This window comes from Camelus dromedarius, chromosome 11 (genome assembly GCF_036321535.1).
Source record: "Camelus dromedarius isolate mCamDro1 chromosome 11, mCamDro1.pat, whole genome shotgun sequence".
NCBI classification, from domain to species: Eukaryota; Metazoa; Chordata; class Mammalia; order Artiodactyla; family Camelidae; genus Camelus; species Camelus dromedarius.
In genome coordinates this window covers 56,971,849-56,977,848 of record NC_087446.1, presented here as the reverse complement: position 1 = coordinate 56,977,848, position 6,000 = coordinate 56,971,849, and positions in this window count along the sequence as shown.

Here is a 6,000-nt window from a genome sequence, read left to right as displayed (position 1 = left end):
TCAGACCTGCAGGGTATGGTGTAAGGGGATGATGATGTCCCGTACCCGAGGGCTGGAGGCGAATTACCTGAAACCCCGTCACCATAGAAACCCGTCAGGGTTGGTGGGAGCGGGAGAGATAAAATAGTTAAAAGAGTTAGACATAGTTGGCAGAAGCCTAAGTGGAGGCGGCCGCCCTTCCCCCACGGAAGCGGCTGCGCGTCCCGAGGGGTAGGCGGAGTCCGACCAGGTGTCCCGATCGGGACAGACACTGGGTGGCTGGCTCTGCGACCCGCCCCACGCCTGGGGCTTCCTGGGGCCCATCCCCAGCCAGGTGGGGTGAACTGTGCCTGGGTGAGCCCAAGTCTTGAGTCTCGGACCTCATACTGGCGGCACAGACCTCCTGGAAGTTCTGCTCACAGGTTCCCGCGGCACCTCGCCGGCACGCTCGGGGCACTTCCTGAAATGTCCACTCTGTACTTTAGGGAAGGGGCTCCTTTGGGAAGCCTGCTCTGCTCTCGCCAGCCGGGCTGGTATGCCTCTTGGTCCTCTAGCTTGTTTCCCTAGGTGACCCTTCGCCTGTGAAAGGTGACCACACCTTGATTCGCAGATAGTATGGACACCAAATACAACCTTCGGGTGGAGGCTGGTTTTAAGTCTTGCACTTACTAACCGTGTGACCTCGTTTTGAAGCCGCCATTTCCTCATCTGTGTAATGGGGATGCAGTCCTGTCTCGCTCACTTTCCGGCAGTTGGAAATAAGAATGGAAGTGAAAGCACTATTTTACGCAAATTGTGAGCTGTGGGAGTTCAGGCCACACAGATGCCCTCGTACACAGGCAGAGGGACACCCACACTCACAGACACAAGTTGAGGCTCTTGGAGGCGCTAGGTCCCAGTCCCTGGAGGCGGTCAAGCAAAAGCTGCAGGGCCAACTGTCAGAGATGCTAGAGCAGGAACCCAAAGATACGACAGGTGGCTCCCAGAACTGGCTGTCCTAGACCTAGGATCCGATATTCCAGGGCGGGACCCCAGTTCTCTGCGGGATTCTGGGTGTAGCCCAGTAGGCGCGGCGGCAGAAACCCGAGATGGGAGGCTCCACCGTGGGAGCCGCGAGCCCGAGCTTCCGGGCCCAGCCCCCAGCAGAGGGCGCCCCTGCCCTCCAGCAACCTGGGTACCGCCCTCTCCCGATCTAGCCCGCCTCCTGCGCGCCCTCTGCTGGCGACTGGCAGCACCGCCGAGCAGCCCCTCACCTGAGCCCACCACTTGGCCGGGTTTCTGCTTATCTCTTTTCTCCGGGCCACGTCCCCTGCTGAAGCCTAACTGAACCCAGACTTCGGACCCTCCAGCCAGGCCTGGCTCTAACTCCCCCAATCTGCCAGCTCTGTGGAGGAGGGTCCAGCTCCTCCCCATCCCTCAGAAGTGTGGGTGAATCAAAGTCCCAGGTTTCCTTCCCATCTCTGCACCTGCGCCGGGTGGCCGTGCGTGGTGGGGAAAATCTCGGCAGCCTGAGGCTGTCTCTATATCCAGACTTAAAGAGGTTTAAAATCCAACCTGCCTGGTCCCAACCTGTCAGTCCTTCAGGATCTTAGCCTGGGCATGCTTCAAGTTCTAACTGGACCCAGTCTCTCCTCCACACCTTCCGTATTCTCTTTCTAAGACACAAGTCAGCACAAGTCGCTCTCCTGCTTAACCCTCCAGTAGCTTCCCCATTGCCTATGAGAAAAGGTCCAGACTTCTGCTCAGGCCACCACCATCCTTGATGATCTGGCCTCCAGTCTCATCAGGTTTCCTCCTTGCCTCCCTACTCATAATTCTCCAAGCACCTCCTGCTCTTCCGTGTCTTCGCACATACTTTCAGTCTTCACGTGGCACATTCCTACTCATCCCTCAAGGCCCAGTTCAGATGTCCTCTCTTCGGACTGTTTTCCTCTGACACCCTCAGGCAGGATGTTCCTGTGCACCTATGGATTTCATACATGTCTCTTTTTTTTTAAAATGGCAACTTTCCGGGGGCGTTCTCTATCTACAAGTCTGTTTTTCCCCCCACAGAGAACTTGAGTTCCTCTAGAGCAAGGTTTGGTTGTTTGTCCTTGCACATACTGGCGGCCTAATACAGGTCTGACCTATAGTGAATGACCGACTGGTACCTCAGCCGCAGAGGTGGAGAATCAGTGTCTTGTGTCTGCCCCTTGGTCTGGAATGTGGCAGGGCTACCCACTCCCTGTTTAAAGAAAGAATGGATGTGCCAATCATCTTCCTCCGTCAGCCCTGAGGCTGGAATTCTGCCTCCCTTCCCAGCCTCCAGGAGATCAGCTGTCCCCTCTTTCTCCCTGTTATTTGCTTCCTTCCCTCTGGGGGTGGGGGGAAACTCCAGACCGTCTAGATTCTAGAAACTCAAATTTAAGTCCTACACAGAGAGCTTTATTTCTCAGGAGCCCAGAAATAGATGGTAGCGAGAGGTCCCTCTGCAGAGTCCTGGAGACACCCCGCTGATTCTTGGACCCCACCCTGAGTCACTCCACCCCCACCCCAGGATTCACTCCGTCCTTGCTTGTCTAGTCTGGGGCTTGGGGGCAAAATCATAAATTTGGGAGACAAGAGGCGAGATAAAGATCATTTGTTGAAAATGGTGTCATTAATCATTTGCCAGAGAGAACACATCCAAGAATTCCCCAAACCTGGGTGTTCAGCTACCCACTCCAACTCCATGTTATGGTCTCCTCCCCTCCCCCCAAAAAAGTGTCCCCCCAGCCCCAGCCCTGGACCTCCCCGTCTGCTCCTTCCAGGCTGGGGGTTGACCGGTCGGTTGGTTTCAGCCCTTGCCATCTGCATTCCCAGAAAGCCCTCAGGCCCTCTCCTCTTCTATCTTGGGAGGGTCTCAGGCCGGACAGATCCCATCCCCCTGCCCTTCCTGGTTCACATTAATGATCACATTTCTGAAAAAGCCTGGAGGGGAGATTCCCAAACTCCTAGTTGCAGAGTTTCAGGCTGAGGATGAACAGATAAATAATGGCTTGCCAAATTAATTAATTATTTTATTAGCCTGAGTAATTATTAATCAGGTCATTAATCACCCAGATGTGCTCTAGGAATAGTAATTGTGTGGTGGGGGTGGGGTGGAAGTGGGGGGTGGGGACAAGCAGTGGAGTAGGTTATGGCTCTAAGGTCTGGTAGTGTCTGGACATTCTTCTGGTCCTAGGAAGGTGCGGGAAGGTTTATAGACCCCATCACCCCCCACCCTCACACCCATGCTTAGAAGTTAGGAACTGGATGCTGTCTACCTGGATCCCTTTGCAAAGGCAGGTACCAGCTTCATTCTTTTCTTCCTGATTTCCAGAGTTCAGGTGGATGCAGGACACGGAGGCTAGGATATGCACACAGAGGTGAAAGAGAACTTGTACTTGTGAGTTTGAGCGTGTGTTTGTGTGTGGACAGGGTGAGAACAAGGAAGGACCTGGTGGGGAGAGACAGAGAGACAGAGGCAAGTCCTAAATATCCGGATATCCCCATATTCTCAGCCTGACGGGTCAGTTGATATAGAAGAGCGATGCTAGGACTTACTCAAAGTTTTGCCTTTGAATCCGATGCTCTGGAATGGTATAGATGCCAATGGAAAGGAGGGGGAAGTAGAGGAGGTTGAGACCAGAGAGGGGAGGAAGGGAAGGTGAGATAGGAGAAGGGAGGAGGAAGGAGGGAAGGATGCTGGCTCTTTACCTTTGAATTTACAACCCTGCTGGCTCCAATATTCCATACTGTTTTCTTGCTGGGGTATCTGATCATTCCTCCTGTGTCTCCTTTTCCATACTATCAACCTTACTCAAGACCTTCTCTCTCCTGGGTTTGGAGTGATCCTCAGCTTCTGAAACTTTCCCCTTGGCTATTTCCTGGGACTCTGCGCACTGCCCTGAGGGGTTACAGGGAGGGGGGATATGAAGATAAAAAGAAAAGGTGAAGTGGTGGCAGATGGCATGCCCTTGACACCAGGAAGTCATTCTGTAAGTCTCACCTCCATCCCCCTTGCTCCATCAGCTCACATCCTTGTGTGATGCCTCGTCAGATAGCAGTGAGCTCTTGTCCCTCACGCTGTCCCTTCCCCAGGTCTCCTTCTCCCTGGGTAGGTGCTCCCGTGTCCCCTGCCCTTCCTGGCTCACTTGGGAAGGGGTCAGCAATCATGTTTTTAAGTGTCCCAGGCCCCTCTGTCATAGTCCATTTCACTTTCTGTTTATGGTGAATTTCACTCTTTATTTACCATAGTCCTGCTTTGTTTATGACCTGCTCAGGGTCAGTTTCATTTTTGTAGCTCCAGTTTCTCTCTCATGCACTGTGTGTTTATTCCTCCTCTGGGCGCCCTCTTTGCAGGCCCTTCCCAAGACCCCACTCTGAGAGGGCAGCAGGGCGAGGAGGGGGGCTGGTGGCTCACAGGCCCAACCCCACCTGTTTAGGGCTCGGGCTGCTGTAAGGATATGGACCCCACACTCCTGAGGCCCTGGCCCTGGGGGTGCCTGTCTGCCGTGCATCCCTGCTCAGTGTATCCTCCCGGCAGAGCTCTGGGGGCAGGGCAGGGGGTCAGGCACAGGGGCAGCTTCTGACAAGACAGAGCCTGTCGTGAGATAAACACAAACACGGGGCCTGGAACCCAGCCTTTGTTTGGAATTCTTGACAGCTGGAGGTTGGGGGGGGGAGGGGGCGGTTGGCAGGAAAGGAATTGGGGGTGGGAGAGCAGACCTACTGGACAGTTTAGGGGTGCAGAGAATGGGGACTAGGGCCCTGCAGCCCTTGACATTGCTCAGGGACTCATTGCTGATGACTTTGAGGAAAGGTCTAGCATCCAGTCCCCTGAGATTGACCTCCCTTCTTAGGAAGTCACCCAGTGGTGGGTGCGGGTGGGTGAGCAGAGACTGGGGCGACCTGTGGCCTCTCAGTGCCTGAGGGTCAGGAAGAGGAATGCAGCGTGATCTCAGCCCCAGTTATAAGTTCTTCATCTTGTCCCACTTCCACGCCTCCCTCCGTGAGGGACGGGGGAGTGGGGAGGGCGGGAGGGAGAGTGGAGGAGGCCGGGTTCCTGGCTCGTTCCTCCAGATTCTCCCTGGGAGTTGTTCATCTTCAGCCAGGTTCTGAGCGTTATCTGGAAGACACTCCAGGGAACAAGCTCCAGCTCCGCCAGAGTCTTTATCTTGCCTGCAGACAGACTCAATTAACCTCTTCCCATCCTTGGAGTGTGCTCCAGGGCGTCCTCCTCCCAACCCCAGTGTCCGCTTCCCGTCCCCCTCTGGGGACATCAGACACCCCTCTTTCTCCATGACCCCCCGCCCAGTCTTTGTCAGGTTGGGACGTCACTGGAGAGGAGGTGCCGTATTTTCTCTCTCCCCCTTCCCCTAAACTATCCCCTCCTGCATCACTGGGCAGCCCCTCTGGAAAAACTTTCTTCATCCTCCCTCTTCCACTCAGCTTCATCCGGCCAAACTTGTCCCTAGCACACAGACATTCTAGTCCTCGACTCCTACTCCGAAACCTCTCTGGGCCCTATTGCCCTTGGTCCTTTTCTGGGTTCCGTAGAGGTTTTCCTTGACACCTGGAACACTGGAGAGATCCTCCCCACCTTCCTGGCTTTTCTTTCTTTCCAAAGCCTCAGGTTTCCAGGCCCCAGAGGGGAGAGCAGGCTGCAGTTCTGCCTGTTGCCAGCAGAGGGCAACACACCCAAGCCCTGGCAGAGGGTGTGGAGGCTGAAGGGCCCAGGGTGGGGCCCACAGTGATAAGAGGTGGGGCAGAGGCAGCTCCTGGCATAGGGACTGGCTTAGGGGTAGAATTAGTGGAAAATGTCTAGGGCCACTAAATGGGGGTGGGGATCTCTAATTCTTTGCCTTATTTACAAACTTTATGTGGCTAATAATATCACCTACAATTGGGGCAGGCACTTTATATATAGTATGTCAAATTCTCAAAATAATCATGAGGTCCTATTATTTTGATTTTCCATCATGGTAAACTGAGGCTAGGGAAGGCTAATTCATGTTAAAT